General features: G+C 31.8%; 1 pseudogene; it reads left to right on the top strand.

The window, feature by feature from the left end:
• Nucleotides 1–23,812: 23,812 nt before the first annotated feature.
• On the top strand, nt 23,813–24,199 carry LOC119601081 (annotated as a pseudogene).
• Nucleotides 24,200–26,552: the final 2,353 nt, after the last annotated feature.

The following is a 26,552-nucleotide window of genomic DNA, read 5'->3' on the forward strand; positions in this document are numbered from 1 at the left end:
AGTAAATTCAACAAGTGCTTTGAACAAGCTGGACTCAAATTGAGTACCCTGATCAGTAGTGATAGTCTTAGGACAACCGAAGCGAGATATCCAATTTGACCAAAATTCTGTTGCGACAATCTGAGCAGACATGTTCTTCAACGGTACAACCCATCGAGACAATCGGTCGATCATTGTAAGGCAATATCTGTAATCCTGCACAAGTGGCATCACTACTATGTCTAAATTGACATGGTTAAAACGATTGTCTGGAACATCGATCTTATTTGGCAATAATCGGATGTGCCTTGTAATATTTGTCCTTTGACAGGACAAACAATTTCGGGACCAATTAATCTTTTCATCGCAGACAAAACATACTTTTTACGAATTTGTTGAAGAGTGGTTTTGCCACTTGGGTGAGACATATTGTGTATTATTCCAAAAATTTGTTGGCTAAGTTGTCGCAGTATACTGATGTGGAGTCAAAATGAACGATTTGAGGTTTCAAAGAATTATTACCTTCCAGTAAGGTTTTTAACTCTTCGTCCAATTCTTGAGCTGTTTGAAGTACTTCCATTGAAATTGTTAAGATGAGATAGTGCATCTGCCACAGTATTTTTAGGACCAGACAAACAAATCATTTCAGTTGTAAACTGTGAAATGTAATCAATATGTCTCAATAGTCGAGGCGATGCTTTCTCCAGTTTTTGAGAAAATGCATAAATTTGTGGTTTATGATCAGTCTTTATCACGAAATGTTGAGCTTTAGGCATGTGACGGAAATATTTCACGGCTTCATAAATCGCGAGCAATTCCCTTGGTTCTGGGTGTGCTAGCATCGTGGCTTCAATAAGACTATGTTTACAAGAAGAAAATGCATCTTCAGACTCAGGTGACAGACTGTCGAGAGTTTTAACGTGAGCACCTGCCGTGTCGGCCTTATCCCACGGTGGTCTTTTTCATCCACAGGGTAGACTTGAGAACGGTCTACCATCGCCCCTTTTTCTTCAATGAAGAACTCAGGTGGCAATTTTTGCACATTGGCTATGACCGGTCCATGCGCAAGTACTTTGCTGGAGTACTCGAGCTATCTAATCTCTTGCCAAAGTAGTCACGTTGGGGAAAGACAGGTATCATGAGCAAGCTCAATCTACCCCGACATAATGTCGCCCAACCACACTACTATGGCTCTGTTGATTCGGCAACAGCACCTAGAGACGTAACCGGTGGACCGAAGCACGATCCATCAATAAGCCGTAGACATTGTTCTTACTCACAGTGACACGCTGTGGTAATTCTGATATGAACAGAGTATACTCTGAACATATCTGGACAAGGAAGGAAAATTAATCGGTATCACTTGTATATGATACCTTTCATCCATCATCATTCAACCCAGCACACTTCTCATTTATCCGACACATTCATAAGAGAAAAACATACGACACACTCATTTAGATATACGGGTGGACGAGGCCCGCATACCTCTACATTCATTCCGTATCATATACAATTGACTCCAACCCATTTCCAACGCTTAGTCCCACAGTCACTCCTCTGTGGGGTATCTGTTGTTTTCGGCAACAGCACCGAACTTATCCCGAAATATTGACTATTATCATGCATCAGTCTTTTAACCGCAACTTACTCTTCCCGCGAATTTGGGTTTAAACCACAGCCACTACGTGGATCCCGAAGGAACCTCAACCAACTGACCAGCCAGGACATAGTCCTGCGGGCAACTGGCCACCCGTAGTACCAGATTATGCGGTTCTCTGGTCTGACCTCTAGCAATCTATGCAAGGACTTAGCCAGGCAGTAGACTGTAACCAATTTTTCAGCCCCGGTCAGACTGGAGGTATTGGCCACCTCTTTATACCCCGGGATTGCAATAACACCAAGGCGGAGGTCTCGCCAAGGTAACATGCCCCCGGGGGGAAGACTCAGGTGACCATGGAATTTTTCTATTGTCGTTTGTTTGAATTGGTTAGAAAACCATTGATTGGTGCTTGTAATTGTGCTGCATGAGGAATACGTCGCCTATAGTAGTTAATAACATCGAGGAATCTACAAAGTTCGCAAATCGTTTCGGGTTTGGTTTAATTCCTGAAGGCAGTGACACAATCGGTTGGAGGTCAGCAACCACTACTATTAATCATGTAGACAAGGAACTGCACCTATGACTAACCAAAATTACACTTATTAACGTTGATGGTTAAACCATGATGGTAAAGGCGCTCAAATAGTTGTCGTAAATGACATCTATGTTCATTGGCAGATTCATATATTATAATAATATCGTCAATGTAGCAATATACAAAATCCCGGCCTCTTAACACGGAATTCATAAACCTCTGGAACGTCTGTATGGCATTTCGTAGCCCAAAGGACATAAATAAAAACTCTATCAAACCAAATGGAGTACAAACGGATGTCTTTTGAATGTCCTCCTGAGCCATTTATATCTGGTAGTAGGCTCTAACAAGGTCAACAGTTCTAAAATTGACTAGTTCTACAAATTTACTATAGGATACCGATCCGAAACTGTTTGTGAGTTAAGTTTCCGATAATCACCACACTCTTGCATTCCGCCAGTTTTCTTAGTGACCATGTAAATTGTGTAAATCAATAAATTCTGCAAGTAATTTTGAAAATTTTTCTTTGTCGTAGTAGACAACGTACAGTGTTGCCAAAACCCAATCTAGGTGGAAAAAAGTACAATTTTTTACATCTCAAAATTCACCCAATTTGTTTCTTATTTGTTACAGAAACATTCAGTGCTCATAACTATATATCAGATTTTTTTTTATGTTTATTATTTGCTTTCCTATGTAGATTCAAATATGAGCAATTGCATTATAGCAGTTTTTATAAAATGCAGTATTTTCTTAGCTTCATTTTTGAACTGATCGTAGTAGCAAACAATAAAAGATTTTTACTTTTCCCTTTTTTTACTTAGCTTCAACGCAAATATGTGTGGGGATAATTTAATGAAATTTGGCGCATATACCCAAGAAAATGACTTGAACATCAATAAATCACTCATTACGATGAAATTCTGCATAATTAACTTTAAAGTTAACGTAAATCCTTCTATTAAAGTTTATAAGCATAGGCCGATATTTCCCCTTGCCCCATAAAATCTCTCTTCTATAAAATCACTTTTTTTTGTAAACAAATTTATAAAATATTTCGGAATTAAAGTAAAAACTACTTAAATACTTTATTATTTAAAATAATCCTAACAATAAAACTTAAACAGTGAAATGAAATAAATAAATAAAGCAGGGTATCATATGGTCGGCCATGACCGACTATACATTCTCACTTGTTTTCTTTTCAAATTAAATTTATTATACCCACCATCAAAAAAGATATTGATATTGATTTTGTCATTCCGTTTGTAACACATCGAAATATTGGTCATAGACCCATAAAAGTATATATATTCTGGGTCCTTAATATACATATTCTAAGACGATATAGCCATGTCCGTCCGTCTGTCTGTCTGTTGAAAACACGATAGAGCCCGAACGGAATGAGCTAGAGATTTGAAGTTTTCCACAAATATTCTCTACAGATACGGTTTGTTTGGTATTGAAAATGGCAATATCGGTCCACGTTTTCGGATAGTCCCCATAGAAGTGGATCCCCGAAAAACAGCTTTAACGGACATATCTGTTTTAAAAGTACGAGTATAGCGATGAAATGCGACATAAATAAGTTTCATATGATCCAAAATCTCCCTACCAAATTTTATGACTATCGGTTCATAATTGATCCTACCCCCCATATAAGGTCCCCTTCGGAAAATCACTATAACGCGCATTACTGTCCTAAAAATAAGAATATAGCGATGAAATTTGGCACAAATAAGTTTCATGTGAGTCGAAAACTATTTACCAATTTTATACGGATCGGACCATAACTGACCCTACCTTCCATATAAGGTCCCCTTCAAAAAATTACTTTAACGCTCTTTACTGTCTTAAAAATACGAGTATAGCAATGAAATTTGGCGTAAGTAAATCCCTGGCGAGCCAAAATTACTCTACCAAATTTTATGTGGATCGGTTCATAATTGACCTTACTCTCATATAAGGTCCCCTCCAGATAAATACTTTAACGCTCATTAATGGTTTATAAGTACGAGTGTAGAGGAAATTTGACATAAGTAAGTTTCTTACGAGCCAAAAGCTAAGAAACTTTTATAGGAACGTCGGGAACTGATATTCGATGTAAACATGTTTTATATGAACCAAAATCGGTTTAAAAATTCTCCCTACCTCTCATATAAGGTCCTATCAGTAAATTTTATGTGTAATGTCACCCTGATGTTTATAGGAGAGCATTCCTTTTACGGCATACGGTTTGATGTTGGGTTTATTAGATTCTTGTTTCATTTCAAATTACCTTTTTCTAGAATTTAATGTAGAAAGCTGTGGCAGAACCGAGCCTGCCTTGTTTACAAAACCAGTCTGGCAACGAATCAGAGAGAAGCAAACGAAGTGACAGACGTAAAGGAAATGTAAATTCCTTTTATTAAATGAATAAATAATAAATAGTTGTTAAGTTTTACATATTCGTGGTTTATTCAACCACAACGAAAATTTTTACAAATTCCTCGACGACGCTGGAAGCGGCGTAGTATTTGAATTTTTAACGTTTTTTAAGAACAAACACCCGTACAACTTGAGGCAATGAAAATCTGCCGACAACGGGGAAATCTGATCAGGTGATGAGGAAATTGAAGTTTTTTAGTACAAGCCGTGTTAACATGGCCGATATGGAAAATATTTTAGCACAAATGCAAGCTTTACAACATGAAATCAACGCTCTTCGAGAGTCTCAGGCAAATGTGAATGATGCATCAATATGAAATCTTCAGAAAGCTCATATTCAGAAATTCAAAAAACATAATCCGCATTTGTGGTTTGCACAAATTGAGAGATCATTTGCTTTGTGTGCCATCACATCCGATTCTGACAAATTTGGTCTTGTCTTTATCAGATTGATAAATTTGGTACATTGAATGAACGTCTCACTGCAAAATTTGCTGAAACTTCTGAATCTAAACTGCTTGGAAAAACATTTAATTTGTAGTGAAAATTCCTTAATTTGAATCTAAAAACCTATAAACAAAAACTTGATAGTTGTTCTGCCGACGTTTTGTTATATAGACATGGGGCTACGAATGAAAATGTTTCATAGTTTAAAAACGGGGATAAATTCTAAACAAATAAAATACATAAATATATAGTACCATAAATATTTTAAATATACTATGTACTAACTTGTGACCGATTACAATAATAAACATTAACAATAATTTTTTTTTATTCCTAAAATAATTAATGTATATGTTCACTTTTAGACATTTATTGTCCCACATTTTAGCAGGACAAATATTGAAGTTAAGAATAATGTGAAAATCCTAATTAATACAATGAAATTATATACTAATTTGTTTCTAAATAATATATGTAATTCCTTAGAAACCATGCTAATATACTATGTACATATAACAAAATGTAAATTTAATATTTTATAAACCCCACATTATCACTTGATTTGAATTTTACAGTCGACATGGGGCAAAGGCCAGACAACCAGCTGTTCAACACCACCAGTAAATGCAAAAACAAAATCATCAGCAACAACATATAAAATAATGCAAAAAATAAATAATATCAAAGTAAAAGTATTGATGATTATCAAAGTGTACATAAATTAAGTTGGATAAAATTGTGTTATCACAAGCTTCAAAATAATTAATGACTACTGCACCAATGCATCTCCTGTTCCTGCCCACATATAGAGTTACATACATTTAGGCTGTGTGTATAATACACTACCTCTCAATTGATTAGGTTCATATTTATTTAAGTATTATATGCACTTTAATTATATTCATACATTTTTGACATATTTATATTAAAATATGTTATATACATTAAGATAAAAATTTGTTTAAACTAAAATGGAGAGATCCTTTTCTTGCAAATAATTAAGAAAATAGAAACTATAGGAACAACAAATAGTTCTTGTTGTTTTTTGGTTCTATGTAAAAATGAAGTAAAAAACACTTGTAAATTTTGCTTCACCTGGTTCAGAATAAAATCACTTTACTATTGGTCTGTGAATATTTTAATATATGTATGTATATTTTAAATATCTCTGTAAGTCCGTTTATTTATTTGCTTGTTTTGAAATCACGCTGGACCGATTTTCTTCAATTTTGGAACAATGATAGATGTATGTCTGGAAGCGTTAATAGGCTATATTATTTCTCGTACCGAAAGCGCATAAAAATAGGTAAAAATGGATAAAAACTGGGAAATTTTGTGTCTAAAAGAGCGAAAATATTTATGATTTAGCTTTTTAAAGTTTCAGAAATACTTACTTAAAGTATTGTTTACAGAGTTAACCCTTAGGGGGTAAAAACGGGTAAAAAATAATTGTAATTGACTTTTTAATGAATTACTACCCCAAGCCAAGTAAAAAATATTTTTTTGCATAAAAAAATTTCAAAGAAAATAATTTTCAATTGAAACCGCTTTTTTACATTTTTTAATAGACAAATGCCGTGGACATTTCAACAAGATTATTTCCCGATCTATATAGCTAAAGTTGTTAAAGAATGAACTAGATGGCAGAATATAAAAATTTTGGAGTGACCTCCATACTCTCATGTCCTATGTATCTACTATTGAAAATGTTTGGGGTATTCTTTCTTGTAAAGTGTATGAATCGGGCAGACGTATGACTCAAAAAAAGCGTTAATGGAAGGAATTTATTGAGATTCCCTATCTACTTATATGAGATTCCCTACCCTTATATTACTAATTACTCTATTATATTTTACAAAAAAATCAATGCATTTCAATGATATTTTTAAACAAATAATTTATTGGACAAATCTCTCAATATTTTTAAATATTATTAACTTTAGTCAATGAAAGCAGTTCATAATATTTTATTCAGAATGTTTTTTCTGTGTATAATGAGGTCTACACTAAGTGAACAATTTTTTGCTGTATCAGAGTGTAACTTTAATACGTATTTTAATTTTGATAGTTCATTGTTACTTTAATCTAATGGATGAGTAAATACTAGGGATGCCAAACGGAACTAGCTTTTAAAAATTCCGGAATTCGGGATTTGCAATCCCGGGAAATTTAGCAGGCGGAAGATTTATATGTGTATGGAATCATACCACTTTAAAAAATAAAATATGTATAAAATTAGCTGTGCTGAATTCTGTTTTGCATAAATCAAAAATAAAATAAGTCAGTAATTTGCAAATTTATGAGAATTATGGCTCTAAAGAGAAAATAAGAAAATTTTTTTGAATCAAATAAGAACATTTTTTTGACGGTATCCTAATCCCGGAAAAATCCCGGATTTATTTTGCAAATCCCATAATACCACAATACTTAAAAAGAAACTGAATCCCAAAAATCTGTGAAAACAAAATATATTTAAAGTTTATTTGAAACTTTTTTTATTATAATGCATTTTTTAAACCCTAATTAATATATTTTGTTCATCATAATTATTTTTAGTTATCATATTTATTTCAAAGGTTGTACTTCTTAATTAAAAAAAATATTATTTAGTTAATAAAATTTTCGGAAATTTTCATAGCTTTGAAAATATGTTTGTTGGGTAATTTTCAACACACACCGCAACGAAATACATAAACATGTATAACTAGGTACATATGTACGTGTATTTTCCTGAAAATATTTCACGCCTGTGAATGTATGTGGGTGGTTGATGGTCGTTTCTGTTCTCTTTTTAAAATCATATCAAGTGTATATACGAGGATCCATTTATATTTTTATGTTTTTCAAGTTTTGTAAGTACATGAGGGATTATCAAAAAAATTAAATTACTTTGGAATTGAATTTAATACCTAAAAATGTTTGTGGTAGAAAAATATTGAATAACATTTTAGCAACTCTCAAGACTTCAAGCTTAATATAATAACAACTTTTGAAACCAAATCGACAGATTTTAATGTATTTTTAGCTGTTGGAATCGAATCTGATATAGGTTTTTTCTATCACCCACCATATTCTCGCTAAATGGCATCGAATATATTGCCCATATGTTACGAACATTTTATATAATTATACAAATATATTTACGTTTAAGGGTTAATTTCGATTTTTTCAATATCATAATAAATACGGATTTTCAATATAAAATTTTCCTAAGTTTCATTTCAATCGGTGAAAAAAAAAATAATATGTATTTCATTATAGTTGCAAGAAAATTTCCCAATATTACATAGCTCGATTTTGACCTTCACACTTTATGGGTTAACATTATTCTGTTTTAATAAAACTTCAGCTGTATGTTTCCAACCAAAGTATAACTTTCCAACTATCTTGGATTTTATATTTTGAAATTTTTTTATATAAAATACATAACAATGAAGAATAAAGCCTGTATTTAAAAAAATTTACCAAGAATATTTTTCTTCGAAATCCTCAAAATTCAAATCAGTCACATGGATATTTGCATAAAATTTTAGGTATCATATTTCGGCAATGCCCGACTATGCTCTCCTGTTTGAATTTTTTTGAATGGTATTATTAAACAGGAATAATTCAGCGTATATTCAGATGGTTCTTATTATAACCTTTTTCGATTTTTTGAACTTTTTCTTTTGCTGCAGCTAACATGTTTTTATAGAAAACTATTCTTTGTCGATCTAATAGATTTTCATATTCGAAATTTCTTCTCTGTGAATTCACTGAGATTCCTCTTAAATTTGAATCTAAGATACACTGTTTGATCGACCGTCGTACATACATGGACATTTGTTATTTTGGTTTGTATTTTATATAGAGTTACTTTATGACAATTAAAAATTTTTGAATAAATTGCAATAAATTTACATTTTGTTGCGGAAATAAGCATACAGTTGCGAACAATAAAAACGAAATACGATTATTTTACTTAAAATTTTCATATTTTATCACTTTTGTTAATTTCTAAAATAATTTTAATAAAACAATGAAAATTTGTTTTGCAATTTCCATTAACCACTATATTAAGCGAGAAAATTAATATAATATATTAATGTTGAAAATTGGCGCAATCGGTCCACAGAAATTACTTGGGATGCTTAGATGTTATTAATGAATTTGATACGAAACTACTGAAATTGTGGTAAAGGATATAAATAATACTTTTCGCCAAACATTTGTAATGAATTTATTTATATTATGGGCTAACAGAGGCATTAAAAACTTTTGTCAACGAACATAAAGAATCAAAATACCATTATATTAGTGTAGATTCTACACCAGATCCCTCCACGTTGATCAGCTGTCATTTATCGTTCCATAGTTGGTCGTAGCTAGTAATTTCCTAAAATCACTTTGATGTACATATGTATCTAATGAAGAAATAAAGATATCGAAATAAAATCTGACAGAAATATTTATCTTTTCGGATCGGTGTATTATTGATCATAACTCCCGAATAAGATCCACAGCTGAAAATAACATAAACGCACATATTTCATTGCTAAAGATATTGAATATTTAAGGCATTTAAAGTTTTTTAAATCATATTTTACGTAAATTCGCATGTGTTCCGATTTCCCATTACAGAGAATCCAAAAGGTATAATTTGAAGAAAGGAAAATATTTTATTTCAATAAATATTACAGAGTTAGTACGTAATATAATAGGTATGCGTCAATAAGTCAAAAAACTTTTCTTAATATGCTACAAAAAAGTACTAAAAGTAAAAGTGAGAACCCTTTTATACCCAAAAAGAACTGAATTTTAAAAAAGTCCAAAATATTTACAAAAATTTTATTATGTTTATTAGCAAAAAAAGTTATAAAGGGCCATAAAAGGTAGCAAAATCACCTTTGTTATACATTTTCACCCAGTACGAATTTCAAACAAGTAAGAAAGTATAGTCGGGCGTGACCGACCATATAATACCCTACACGAGTTATGAATATTAAATGTGATTCATTTTTCATAATAAAGCATTTATCTTCTATTACCTTGTTCCGATACATTTAAGCAATTTATGGATGAAAAACTAATTTTCTGAAATAGCCTTTATATGGGGAATAGGAGCAAATATGGACCAAGGCTGATAAAATTTTGTGAATATATTTGTTTGTACATAATATTTTATTGTGCTGAATTTCATAGCGATATTTTTGGTTATAAGTTAATTTTGGACATTCAAGTAATTGTTCCGATACATTTAAGCAATTTACAATTTTGTGAATATATTTATATTTACATAATATTTTATTGTGCTGAATTTCATAGCGGTATTTGTGTTTATAAGTTAATTTTGTATACTTTAAGGTGGGTATAGGACGAATATTTTTGTATGTTACAAATATCAGCACAAACCCAATATACCCTCCCCACTAAAGTGGTGTAGGGTATAAAAAGTACCACCCATCTACATATTTTAGGAGTAGATACAGGCAGGTGCATTTAAAATTTTTCTTGTATCACTAATATTGTGTAAGATAATTAAGAAAACCGGTTTTACCCGTTTCCAAAAATTTCCAAAAATCCCTCATTAAGCACCCTATACATGCACTCAAGTAATATGATCTGTCAAAATTTTGTGTAGATGAGTACGAATGGGATCGTCTAAACGCAATATGTAATGAAACCATCACACATTGAGAGAAAATACTGATACAAAATTTTACAGTCGTATGGCTCTCTTCATTTTTTGAAATGATTCAAAAAACAAGCAAGTCGCATTAGATCAGGGATGTATTTTTATGTAAACACATACAAAAAAAGTGAAACAGCTGTTTCCATTCTACTTTGTTATTGTTTTAAACCAATCGTGTAAACACAAAAAATTATAAATCATACGACTTTTATTGTCTTTTTGGAATTTTATTTTACTCTTTCATTAGACTTTACGTACGTAAAGTGTGATCGTCTAAAGGGCCCTTTAGTGGATCTACATAACCAAAAACACATCTACTGTCAAAATTTCATGATTCTTGGTTTGGGCTGTGCGATGATAAATCAGTCAGTCAGTAACTCGACTCTTTTATATATATATTAAGATTATAAATTTTGCGTGACATATTTTATGCTCTCTACGGTAAACACATACATAGGTACTTGACTACTACTGTTTGTTTGTAAATAATTTATTATCTACGCATAACTCATTTATTGCTGGAAATTTCTGTTAACAAATTTAATAAGTTCTATTACATAGAGTGCAATAATCAATATGTACACATCTCTTCCCTTCTTCTCATAGAAATTAAAATAAAAACTATTCGTATTTTAAATGAGTAAATTTTAATAATTCTATGTGCTTTTGTACATAATATTTATGCCTTGATTACTAAAAACAAAGTAATTTAACACTCGAATACAGTTTTTACTAGTGTTCGCCCAGCGGTCGAAATTCGACCAGAACCAATACACAATGGGAGAAATGATCAATCTGGTGGATCTTTAATTACATCTTTATAAATAGTGACCTGATCCATTAGAAATGTTCAGTGAAATTATATGTAGCCAAGGACATGGCCTTAAACATTTTTTTTGGGACATGCCACTTTCGTACAGGGTGCGCCGTAAAGTGTTGTATCGGTCACCCTCGATAGTTCATATATTTAATAGTAGTAATATGTTAATAATTTTTGTACTTCATTCGATTTGAACACTTTTTGAAAATGATATCATGTTTTAGACTTTTTAAGTTATCAGGTCTGTCACACATTCCGATCGGAATGGTTTCAATTCCGTATTATTATTCCGATCATTTTTGTTTTAGCTTCTCCAAATTCCGAATTATTTCGTAAATTGACAAAAAATGAATAAAATTATATAGATTTCATTCAAAATTATTCCTGTTTAGCTAATCAAAACAAGAACCATGTTTTTAGTAAAGGTTCTTATTATTAAAACTAAGAAAAGCGTTAATTAAATACAAATATCAATTCCACTTCAAAAACTGAAAGTGGTTTCATTCCGAAAGAATTTTTCGTTTTCTTTTTTAGAAGAAGCAAAAATACGGAAATAATTCCACTTTCGATCGGAATGAAATTCTGTGACAGGCCTGTATATTTATTGATATTTTTACTTATAACTTACAGTCAGCATGCACCGAAACTATTATTTTTTTTACATCCACCATCAAAAAAGATGGGTGGTATATTAATTTTGTCATTCCGTATGTAACACATCGATATATTGTTCATATACTCCATAAAGTATATACATATATTCTGGGTTCTCGTAAGATTCTAAGACGATTTAGCTATGTCCATCTGTTGTTGTCACGATAGCATCCACAAAAAAAGAAATAGGGAGATGAAATTTTCCCAAAATATTCTTTGTTGATCATGTTTGGTATTGAAAATGGGCAAAATCAGTCAACGATTTCGCATAGCCCCATACAAATGTACCACCCGGAATACTGTTTAAATAGCTTCAAACATTCACAAATTCGTTTAATTTGAAGCAAATGCGACAAAATTTCGCATGTCAGTTTTTTGTATCCTAAAATTAAATTCTGAATTATGGCGGTCATAGGATCATAATTGGCTCTATCCCCCATATAAGGATCCCTTCAAAAAATTATTATAATGATTATTCGCAAAAAAATAACTCTACAGCAATGTAATACGACATTAACAGGTTTTTTAGATACCGAAATCTTTGTACAAAATTTTAAGAGGATCAGTCCATGATTGACCCTATCACCCATATAAGGTGCCCTGTAGAAATTACTATAACGCTCATTACCGGCTTAAAAATTTCTGTATGATGACGAAAATCGCCATAAACAAGTTTTATATGACCCAAATCTTCTGTACCAAATTTTATGGGGATCGATCCATAATTGACCCTACCCCCCATCAGGAAATTTCTTTAACGCTCCTTATCCTCTTCAGAAAATGACTTTAACGTACATTAGTGGTTATTAGTACTGCAATGAAATTCGACATAAACTAGTTTCGTATGACCTAAAATCTCTGTACGAAAGTTTATGAGCATCGGTCATTACTTTTTTAATTCGGAAGAGCACTGTCTATAGTTAAACCCTCATTAATGGACCGTTTTCAAATATTACCGTAATGTTCTTATTAATATCGATATATGATAATAAAATATACATAAATATCAAAGATTATTTATATAGCAATGATTTGATGGTGGGTATATAAGATTCGGCATGGCCGAATATAACACTCTTGCTTGTTTATTTTTGTGTTTTAATATTTAAAACGTGGTTTATTTTTTACGTAAAATTCTACGTAAAATCCAAAATATTAAGGCAATTTAATGATGAAAAATTGATTTTCTGAAAAAGGCCATATATGGGGCAAGACTATATATAGGGTCAAACATAGGCCAATCTTTATTAAATTTAGTGGGGGTATTTATGTTTATATTAAAGTTATTTTTGCCAAATATCATCGAATTATGGATATTTAAGTCATTTTATGAAGGAACTTTGTATGGGGGTAGGGACAAATGTGGTCCGGTCATTATGGAAATGGACAATATTATTTAGGCTTATATATAATTTAGTTGTACCGACTTTTGTAGAGATACTAGTGACTTTAAAAAAATTATGAACTGAAAACCCTATTCTATGTATCCGGTTGTATAGGGACTAGGTAAGACCGATGGACCGATTTCAACAATTCTCAATACACTTCATTCTTCGGCAGAATACTGTTATGTATTGCTGTTAAAAATTTTTTGTTGGTACTAGTTCACTGTACCAAATGAAAATAGCTTGCGTTTTTTCATTTGGAATACTCACTAAAACTAACTAATTGCAACTAATTTTCTTACTTGATATAGAAAACAGGCCAAAAAAAAACTAAATATTAGAGCGGAATTTGTCGTGCACATAATAAAACAAACACCTACAAAGCTAATTTTGTGTACCACAATTTAAAACTAACCCGTACAAGCAGATGTCACATACCAACTTTTTCCCTTAATACATTCCTAATAATTTCAATTAAACCACTAATTCAAATAAAAAACTCTAAACATAAGATTTTATGTGTAATCAAACTTAAACTATAAACAAGTAAAAAATTATAGTCGGGCGAGGACGACCATATAATACCCTACACCTGTTACAAAAATTAAATGTGATTTAGTTTTCATTTTCATTTAAGTTGAATTGTACCTTGCATTGAATTATACTTAAGCCATTTATTGTTGAACAAAATTGTGGACATTTAAGTCAAATTTTGAAGGGGAATTTGTATAGGGGCTATGGTCAAATGAGACCCTATAATTATAAAATTCATGAGGTCATCAAGGCTTGTATAGAACTTGGTTTTGCAGCTTTTTGTCGAGATACGAGTATATTAAACACAATTATGAACTTAAAATCCCTATTCGTCGGGTTCAGTTGTATGGGGGCTAGGTGAAATAATGGACCGATCTTAGCCATTTTCAATAGGCTTCGTCTCATAGAAGATCACCATTCGGTACCATAGAAGATCATCTGCCAAATTTCATTGAATTATCTTCAAAATTGCGACCTGTAGTTTGATTAAAATGTTTACAAGCCCTATTCAGGGGTTCAGTTGTATGGGGGCTAGGTGAAATAATAGACCGATTTTAACCATTTTCAAAAAATATGCAAAGTTTGAAAGCTCACTAATGTAAGAATATTGCAAGTAAAATAAAACCATGTCATTATATTAAATATCTTCGTATTAACTTAAATGAGAGTTGTTATCCTCATTAGAAAGCGAAACCATATTCGGGATATAGTCATAAATGGGAAACCCTTCAGACGCCAGTTTCAAACTTTTAACAATTTAAGAAAATCTCCATGTGAGTTATAGACAATAAAGAAGGAATATTAATAGTAAAGGTCGATATCTCTCACATATTAGCGGTAGCTGCGGTTTGAATTTTGAGGATTTCGTAGAAAAAAAAAATCGTTAAAAGTTTTGAAAAACAAGCTTTATATTTTACTGATATGCATTTTATAAAATTTTTTCAGAATATACAACTCAAGATAATAGGAAACATAAATCTGAAGTTTTAGTAAAATCGAATAATGTTAACCTATAAACTGTGAAGGTCAAACTCAAGCTATGTAATATTGGGAATTTTTCTTGAAAATATAGTGAAATATTATTTCGTTTTCAACCGATTTTAGTGGAACTTAGGAAAAATATGTAACGAAGACCCGTATTTCTGATGACATCGAAATGAAAAATTTTAAATAACAATTAAAGGTAAATATATATTTGTAATAATATAAAATGTCCGTAATATATGAACATAATATTCGATTCCATTTTGCGAGTAAATGGTGGGTAACAGAAAAAAAAACAGATATCAGATTTGGTTTCAGAAGCTAAAAATACATTAAAAATAGTCGTATTGGTTTCAAAAGCTTTTACAAACTTTCATTTCGCTGGCCTGAGTTACTATTTCTGCCAAAAAAAAATCAAAAATTGATGTTTACTTCTACCCGAAAAAAAAATCCAAAAATAATGTTTATTTCTGCCAAATAAAAAAATATCAACAACAACCTCCCTATTTCAAACGCTTAATAAAGTTGTTGAAGGTTTATTGTACAAATTTTGTATGGAAAATATGTGTAATAAACCTAAAATAAACGATTAATATCTTTATGAATACGTCGGTAAGAGTGTTATATTCGGCCATGCCGAATATTATATACCCACCATCAAATCATCCTTATTAATAAATTTTGATATTATCGAAGCAGTTTTCGCATTTATTAGATCTATGTTGAATTTTGACATCATATGTCGATATTAATATGCACATCAGGATAATATTTGGAAGAGGGTGTTTAATAAAGGCTTAAGTATTGGGTTTGTGCTGTTGTTTGTAACGCACAATAATATTGGTCCTATACCCACCTTAAAGTATACCAATCGGCTTAGAATAAAAAAAAGCAATTTTAAAGATAATTCAATAAAATTTGGCACATGATCTTCTATTGTCCCAGGGCTATTGAAAATGGTTAAGATCGGTCCATTATTTCACCTAGCCCCCATACAACTGAACCCCTGAATAGGGCTTGTAAACATTTTAATCAAACTACAGGTCGCAATTTTGAAGATAATACAATGAAATTTAGCAAATGATCTTCTATGGTACCGGAGACGAAGCTTATTGAAAATGGTCAACATCGGTCCATTATTTCACCTAGCCCCCACACCCGACGAAAAGGGATTTTAAGTTCATAATTATGTTTAATATACTCGTATCTCGACAAAAAGCTGCAAAACCAAGTTCTATACAAGCTTTGATGACTTTCATGAATTTTATAATTATAGGGTCTCATTTGACCATAGCCCCTATACAAATCCCCCTTTAAAATTTGACTTAAATGTCCACAATTTTGTTCAACAATAAATGGCTTAAGTATAATTCAAGGCAAACTTAAAGCTTATTTATGAAGACTAAAAGCTTTATTATGAAGACTAAATCACATTTAATTTTTGTAACATGTTCTTACATGTTCTTTTTTGGTCCAATTTTTGCATCTTTAATTCAGTCATGAAGTTTAAAGAAATTTTCTGAAGGAAACCGATGATGGGGGTTGCATCAGTTATCGACCGATCCTCATCAAATTCTGTTGAAAAATTTCAGTTCCTATAAAACTACCGTGATTAGGAAGAAAATTTGTTCCATTAATGAGCGTTAAAGTAATTTTCAGGAGTGAATCTTATATAAGAGTCAATTATATACCGATCTTTATAAACTTTTGTACATAAATTATGTTTCGTAAAGAAGTTGTTTATTAGAATTTCATCGTCTAATTCGTAATTTTAAGTAACTAATGAGTGTTAAAGTAACTGTCTGAAGTGGTAATTTATCGATCCATCTTCATCAAAGTCGGTAGGAAGATTTCAGTTCCCACAAAACTTCTTTATGTTGAATTTCATATATCTACTCGTATTTTAATGTCAGTAATAAGCGTTAAGGACGCCCTTATACGGGAGTGGGGTCAATTATGGACCAATCCTATGGACCGATCCTCCTAAAATAGACCGATACTTATAAATATCAGAAAAGGACATTTTTGATCATACAAAACTTTTTTATGTGAAATTTCGTCGCTGTAGTCGTATTTGAGCGTTACAGCCAGTAATGACTGTAACGCTCATTACTAATATTCTGAAGGGGACCTTATATGGGAGGTGGAGTCAATTATAGACCGATCACCATAAAATTTGATAAATAGTTTTTGGCTAGCACAAACCTTGTTTATATAGAATTTTACTGCTGTAATCAGCAATTAAAGTTAAAGTCATAATCTGAAGGGGACCTTATAGGAGTGTAGGGCTAATTATACCCTGGTCCTTTGACTCATACGAAACTTATTTATGTCGATTTTTACCGCTGTACTCGCAGTTTTAAGCTGGTAATGAGCGTTAAAGTCATTTTCTGAAGGGAACCTTATATGGGGGATAGGGTCAATTAAGGACCGATCCTTATAAAATTTGATATAGAGTTTTTGGCTGTAACGCTTCTAAAGGTCAGATATGAGTATAAAGTCATATTCTGAAGGGGACCTTATCAATTACGAACCGATCCTTATAAAATTTTGCGAAGAAATTTAAGTTCCTATAAAATATATTCCTTTAGTATTTCATTGCTATTGATGTTTCTTTTAGACAGTTATGAGCGTTAAAGTCAATTTCTGAAGGGGGCTTTATATGGGGGTAGGGTCAATTATGGACCTATCCCTATAAATTTTACGGAGAGATTTGGATTCCCATAAAACATATTTGTGAAGAATTTCCCAGCTATAGATGCTTCTTTTAGACAGTTATGAGCGATAGTCATTTTCTGACGGGGACCTTATATGGTGGCTAGGCGAAATCGTGGACCGATATTGCCCATTTTCAGTACCAAACAAACTGCAACTAGAAGTATCTATGCAAAATTTCAGCTTGCTAGCTACTTCCGTTTGGACTCTATCGTGTTAAACAGACAGACGGAATGACAAAACAAGTAGGAAATTATAGTCGGTCATGGCCGACCATATAATACCCTACACCATGAGTATATTTTAACAATTTTTATTTTTCATAAAGATACTGTTATGTTGAATTTTACCTTAATTCCAAAGTATTTAAGCAATTTATTGATAAAAAACAAATTTTCTAAATGAGGCTTTATATAGGAGTATAGGTCAAACATGGGCCGATCCTCATTAAATTTGGGAAAAGGATATGTTGGGTTTCATTGTGATACAAATGGTTACAAGTCAATTTTAGACGTTTAAGACATTTTTTGAAGGGGGGTTTGTATGGGGGCTAGGGTCAAATAAGAGCCGACCATTACGAAAATCTGCAGTGTCATTTATACTTATATAAAACTTATTGTGCGATTTGTGAGAGATAATAGTGTATTTGACGTAATTATGGCATAAAAAGCCCAAATCGGAAGGTACGGTTGTATAATTTCATCAAATTATTTTGCAAATTGCGGCCTGTACCTTGCGCACAAGGTCTACATGGACAGCCAGCCAGCCGGACTGACGGACGGACATGTCTTAATCGACTCAAAAAGTGATTCATAATCGATTAGTATACTTTAAGGACCAATATTTTTGCGTGTTACAAACATCAGCACAAACGTATAATACCCTTCCCACTGTAGTGGTGTTATTGACATTTGGATTTCTTGTTCGAATATACATATGTATATATGTAAATACATATGTATGTTCATATTTGGTATGTATCTAATTGGAAACCATTTCCGAGATTAATTTATTAAATACATTAATAAATTGTTTTATTATTAATTTTCTGATGCGTACGTTTAATTTATACATACATACATATTTTGTTTGTCCTCTTGATACGAATGACACACAACGATTTCATTTGTTTTATTTGCTATTTAACGTTTTAATATGCTAAAGATTAATTGCAAATTATATACAAAAAAATACTACCAATTATATTTTCATCAACATCATCCACCAGGTACATTTTTGTAGGCCATATGTATGTATGTAAATGCATACATGCATATGTGTGTATATTAGGGCGCACCTTTAACTTTTTACAATTTTTTAAAAGTGGGGTGGAATTACCAAGAAAAACAACTTCCAAAGAAGTAGAATTTGCTACATGACGGTACTGAAAAAGACCTGCAGAAGTAATGACTTTAATACAGGATTGTCGTAAGAGGGATTTTTTTTATTTGATTCCAAATTCACTTGTGAAATTATTTGGAAGTGAAATTGCAATATTATGAATATAACTAACTTGACCTAAATTGCTGGTATTCTTGAGTACAACAAAAACAATAACTTAATAACAGACAAACTAAATCAACCCGTATAAGTCATCATGTTTTAAAGAGGTTAGGTTGATAGGGTGTATCTATATCAAATCCGAAGAAATAGACCTAGGGCACTATAAGGACCCTCCAATGACCAGATCGGACCAAAAAATTAAAAAGGCTAACGTGGCAACACTATTACTCTATACATGGGAATATGTTGTTCATAATTATGACTTGTGACACTACCTGAAATTATGGATAGACAGAACTTGCACTATAGAGTGATTCTGAGATAAAACATATTAGTAACAGTTTATGAACAACGTAAAAACTTTGACAAAGTCGTTATCGGTGCAATAAAAATAATACAAATTAGCTCGTAAACAAAAAATTATAGGCAAAAATTAAATTTTCAACTGAAATGTACTATAGAAGCATCTGAAGTAGTAGGAATCACAGTAAGCGAGATATTTCTACAAAATAGATTATCGGAATCTTTGACTTTTAGCCCCTTACGTGAGAACCCAAGCAAAGCCCTGTGCCAACTTTCATTAAGCTATCTAAAATTGCCCAGTTTGCTCATTTTTTCGACATTTTATTATTGTCGTTCTAAAAGTCTCAGTGTGCGTTCATTTCAAAACGTCAGTTTTGACGGGAAATCCACCAATTTGAAAACAATGCCTCCATTATAAAGTCCTAAAGAGCATTTTTGAAATTAATAGAACTATTTTAACTAAATGTTAATGACGTTATAAAAAACAGATACATAGTACATAAAATGTTTTTGCTGAAATGCCCTAATTTACATACATATGTATGTATGTATGTATGTATGTATGTATGTATGTATGTATGTATGTATGTATGTATGTATGTATGTATGTATGTATGTATGTATGTATGTATGTATGTATGTATGTATGTATGTATGTATGTATGTATGTATGTATGTATGTATGTATGTATGTATGTATGTATGTATGTATGTATGTATGTATGTATGTATGTATGTATGTATGTATGTATGTATGTAGTTATGCACGTAGACACATTAAAAGGCATTCAATAATAACACTTAAAAAAATATTGATATTATTCATGTACGATTGTAATATTTAAGTAATATGGCTTTAGAAATTATAACGATGTTAAATATGTATATGCATATGTATATGAATTTTTTATTCGATTTTCATAATTATCGGACCGTATGTGACTATAGCCATAATACAAAGCTTCGTTGAAAGAATCATATTGTCAATTAATTTCTTAAATATATATGAATTTATGAAAACTCTTTTTTAATTGTATTTTATTAAGTGGTCAGTTTTATATTTGTTTGTTTTTCATTAACTAGAAAATTTTTGAATTATTTTTCACGTGTAGAAGCCAATAAATTATAAAATGTGTGTCCAGAATCAAACTGGAGGAAATATTTTTGTATATTTTTATATTCATACACTAATATATGTATGTATAAATAAATAAGAATAGTATCCCAGTAATTCGGTCGGACAGTTCCAAACTACGTATTTACCTACCACTAGCCACCGACTGCCAAGGTGACTAGTTATTTTAACCTGTGCTTGTCCTACGAGGAAGTCAATCGTCACCGCATAGATTACGAAGATGCAGACAAAAAGCTTAAGTTTGTTTTTTAAGTGTGAACTCTCTCGCTTAGAAAGGAGACACTAAAGTGACGATTATCTTCACCATCGTTTACAAAGAGTACATCCGTGACGAAAGACGAATTAGAGTTAACCAGGTAGTTAGACGTTAGTGGAAATTACTGTCTCTTTCGGATGCATTGACTCTTTGTCGAACTGCTGGGATATGTTTACATACACATGTAGATGTACACTCCTGAACAAAATAATTGCTACACCTACATTTGGGTAAATCAAAAAATTATGAAAATAAAAAAATATAAATTCAAAATAGTATCAAATTATTTCTTTTGAAGGGGATATATTATGTTTTCTCCGAATTTTTATTTTTTTGTGGATTTGCGCGCAATTGCGTACCACATTAAAACTACAACTTTGAAATGATAATAACAGCCCAGCAAAAAATTATCAGAAAATGTAAGCGATAAAATTGGGTAAAAGCAATACAATGCTTACTTAATTAATACATACTAGTATGTAATATATTTTGGAAAGTGCCAGGAAAAATTTTATGAATATGGTAATGACTCTTACTTTCCAACATCTTACTGTTCAAAGACTACTACATACCCCAGCGAAAACTCGGTATTAACCACTTACTTTTCAATGACTACTACTTACTATCTGCATTACTTTGAAGTACTATTACAGTGGCGCAGTGCGTAGAACATTTGATTAACAAACCAAAGTGTCCCTCGTTGGCTCTTTTTATACCCACCATCAAAAAAGATGGGGGGTATATTGATTTTGTCCATCCGTGTGTAACACATCGAAATATTGCTCATAGACCCCATAAAGTATATATATTCTGGGTCCTCGTAAGATTCTAAGACGATCTAGCTATGTCCGTCCGTCTGTCTATTGTTGGCACGATAGCGTCCACAAAAAAAGAGATAGGAAGATGAAACTTACCCAAAATATTCTTTATTGATTAGAAAATTTTGGTATTGAAAATGGGCTAAATCGGTCCACTATTTCACATAGCCCCCATACAAGTGTCCCCCCGAATACTGTGTATAAAGGTTAAAACAGTCACAAATTCGTTGATTATGTCGCAATTTCGACAAAATTTTGCACAAGTCAGTTTTTTGCCTCCAGAAATCAAATTCTGAATTATGGCGGACATGGGACCATACTTGACCCTATCCCCCATATAAGGTCCCCTCAGAAAAATGGCTTTAACGCCCATAACTGGCTTAAAAATAACTGTTTGGCGATGAAATTCGGCACAAACAAGTTTTATGGGAACCCAAATCTCTAAGAAAAATTTTATGATGGTCCGTCCATAATTGACCCTACCCCCCATATAAGGTCCCCTCAGGAAAATGGTTTTAACGACAATAACTGGCTTAAAAATAACTGTATGGCGATGAAATTCGGCACAAACAAGTTTTATGGGCACCCAAATCTCTAAAAAAATTTTATAATTGACCCTACCCCCCATATAAGGCCCCCTCAGGAAAATTGCGTTAACGCTTATAACTAGCTTAAAAATAACTGTTTGGCGATGAAATTCGGCATAAACAAGTTCCATGAGAATCCAAATCTCTAAGAAAAATTTTATGATGATCCGTCCATAATTTACCCTACCCCCCATATAAGGTCCCCTCAGGAAAATGGTTTTAACGCCCATAACTGGCTTAAAAATAACTCTATGACGATGAAATTCGGCACAAACAAGTTTTATGGGAACCCAAATCTCGAAGAAAAATTTTATGATGGTCCGTCCATAATTGACCCTACCCCCCATATAAGGTCCCCTCAGGAAAATGGCTTTAACGCCCATAACTGGCTTAAAAGTAACTGTATAGCGATGAAATTCGGCACAAACAAGTTTTATGGGAACCCAAATCTCTAAGAAAAATTTTATGATGGTCCGTCCATAATTGACCCTACCCCCCATATAAGGTCCCCTCAGGAAAACGGCTTTAACGCTCATAATTGGCTTAAAAATAACTGTATGGACATGAAATTCTGCATAAACAAGTTCTATGTGAACCGAAATCTCTGAGTCAAATTTTATGATGATCGGTCCATAATTGACCCTATCTCCCATACAAGGTCCCCTCAGGAAAATGACTTTAACGCTCATTGCTTGCTTAAAAATAACTGAATGGAGATGAAATTCTGCCTAAACAAGTTCTATGTGAACCGAAATCTCTGAAAAAAATTTTATGATGATCCGTCCATAATTGATCCTACCCCTCATATAAGGACCCCTCAGGAAAATGACTTTAACGCTCATTACTGGCTTAAAAATAACTGTATGGCAATGAAGATCGGCACAAACAAGTTTTATGAGAACCCAAATCTCTAAAAAAAATTTTATGATGATCCGTCCATAATTGACCCTACCCCCCATATAAGGTCCCCTCAGGAAAATTACTTTAGCTCTTCTTTTAAAGCCAAAATAACTATACTGGGATGAAATTCTAAAGAATAAGACCTGTTAGGACATAAATCTCTATACCAAATTGTATGATAATCGGTCATTATTCCACATATAAGATCCCTCCCAGAAAATTATATTCATGCTCCTATAAAGACTGCGAATAACCATACAGCGATGAAATTCGACATAAACAAGTCTTATAAGGATTGGTTCATAATTGACCTACATAAATGTGTTTTTGTTTATAAATATTTTTAATAGTTTAGTAATATAATTAATTAAGCTTAACTCTCCTATTGTATATTCCTAATGTTTATATTAGTATCGATATATAATAATAAAATTCAGCGTATGTCTAAAATATGTATGTGTAAATGGTTGTAAACAATAATAAAATAAATTTTTCTTAAAGATCTGTGTCCCTAGTTAGTCCCAACTTCTGAAATGCACTTAAATTTTATAAACGATTTGGTGGCAAAGTTAAGGGAAAGGCAAAGTCCCGTTCAAATCGTGCTGGTTTGCAATTCCCCGTCGGTCGTATCCATCGTTTGTTGCGTAAAGGCAATTATGCCGAACGTGTTGGTGCGGTGCTCCCGTATATTTAGCTGCCGTTATGGAATATTTGGCTGCTGAAGTTCTTGAATTGGCTGGTAATGCTGCTCGTGACAACAAAAAGACCAGAATATTCGGCATAGCCGAATATAACACTTTTACTTGTTATTATTAAAAACAATACAACTAACTCAACAAAATTTTTTTGTAAGAAATTTCAAGTACATACTTCTTTAACACCCTATTTGTAAGCAAGTGTGGAAGTATGTCATCCCCGTGTTAAAATGTTAATGAAGAAGTAGTGAAAAGAGGTTTTATTAGCATTTTAACTCGTTACTTTTCAATGTACATATGTTTTTCCTGGGACCTTCTGCATTTTCAAATTATTTGAAAATATGTTATGTAGTAATCATTGAAGAGTAAGCACAACAGCTTGCAAGCCTTACCAAGTTTTTTATGTGGATTATCTAGTAACCGATAAAAAATAATAAGGGTTTTCATTTAAACGTTCAAAACCCTCGTAATCTGTGCAACTTGTGCATGTTTCCATTCTCGCAATTGAATTATTACAAATTGTAAAAAAATTGCCAACTTGTTCTAATGGAAATCATAATAGTTTAAATGAAACCCCTAATTTAAGTTTTCCATTAATTAAAAAAACTATTTAGGTATAAATTTATATCACTAAACCAGCTTATTAGTTATAAGCTTAGAGATATCGTGTCCTGTAGTTTGGCCCTTTTTGAGACGTTATAACAACTTTATTTATAAAATGACATCTGAAACTCCATTCTGGGTTAACGTCTAAAGTATAATTTTTCTTCTACGAGATATCATCAGATTGTAGTTTATAGCGGGGTTCAATGTGTATTAATATCACAATATTTAGTGAATTCTCACGTTAAAACTAAGCAAAAGAAATCAGCCAAATTCACTGAAAATATTTAATATTGTCCTAAGTAGTTTGGTATTGAAAATCAGCCAAATCGGTTTACAACATAAAAAGTTATGAGTAAAAATTTCAGACTACCTCGAAAAAAATTACGTTTTTTTCCTAATTCTTGAGTAGTTTTCTCAAAAACTACTAAAGATAATTTAATGAATTTTATCACACGTTATTTTTTTTGCCCAGGAATCAAATATGTTCAAACTCAAAACAATCGATTCAAAATTGTCCATAGCCCCCATACAAAGGTACATTTTCTCGGAAATAGATTTATCGTTAATAACCTAGGCTAAAATTCGGTATCATCACGAAATTTCGCACATATGTATATAATATGAACAGAAATCATATTACCAACGTAGATCTGTATAGGTCCATTATTAGTCATAGCTCCCATATGAGGTCTACTTTCGAAAAATACTTAAATACAAATAACTAATTAAGAAATAAAGATATTGGAATAGTATTCGACATAAATAGGTTTTATATACATATATCACTTTGCAAAATATTTTTCGGATTAGTCCATAATTGGGCATAGCTCCCATATAAGGTCCATTTCCGATAACCACCTAAACGCGCATATTTCATAACTGAATGAAGATATCGGTATAAAATTCGTCATGAATATGTTTCAAGTAGACATAAAACACCCTGCGTAATTTTTTCCGGATCGGCCCATTATTTGTCACAGCTCCCATGTAAGGTCCACTTCTGAAAATCACTTCAATGCAAATATCCAATTAAGAAATAAAGATATTTTGTAAATAAGCTACATAAATAAGTTTTTTCGGATCGGTCCATAATTGGTCATATCTGTCATATAAGATCCACTTCAGAAAATCGCATATTTCATTGATAAATAGAGATATCGGAATAAAATTCCGCATAAATAAAAAAATTTTGTGTACATAAGAAATCTTTTTGAAAAAAAATTTAAGATCAATTTATAATTGGTCATAACTCTCATATAAGGTCCACTTCCTTAAGTCACTTTTTCCAACATATTTCATTAAAATATAATATACGGATAAAATCCGACATAGTGTGTTTTTTTATCGATAAATCATTCTGCGAAATTTTGTTCGGATTGGTCTATAATTGGCCATATCTCCATAAAAGGTATATATGATTTCTAAATAATAGCGCCCTCATCACGGAAGCACAATTTAAACTTTCACAATTTATTAAATACGTATCCCGAAATTTTTAGAAGGATTTTCATAAAAAGTAGCATACAGGTGGAGGGTATTTAAGATTCGCCATAGCCGAATATAGCTCTCTGAGTTGTTAATAAATTAAAATGGTGCATCTAACTTTACTATCGCCAGTGTATTTATACATAATTTACATATATACATGTATACATACATATACACATAAGTATATGTATGTATGTATACTTCCATTCATATATTTGTGTTTTTTTACACGTCAAACAATTATGCCAGTTATGTAGTGAATAAAAAGTAATTAATTAGTAAATATTTGGTGAAATAATTAAATTGTTTTATGACATCGGTGGTAATTACTTTTGCAATATAACAATTATAATTTCAAATTAATTATATTGTATTACTTTTGCTTAATCAGATTTAAATATTAATTTAATTTATAAAACAAATATGTAGGTACAACGAAATAAAAACCAACCAATCAAGAATAATGCTACTAATACATACCATTGATATTTTTATTATTAAGTTAAT

This window comes from Lucilia sericata, unplaced genomic scaffold (assembly GCF_015586225.1).
Source record: "Lucilia sericata isolate MDLA Ls3-8-SP2 unplaced genomic scaffold, ASM1558622v1 Contig000142F_arrow, whole genome shotgun sequence".
Lineage (NCBI taxonomy): Eukaryota > Metazoa > Arthropoda > Insecta > Diptera > Calliphoridae > Lucilia > Lucilia sericata.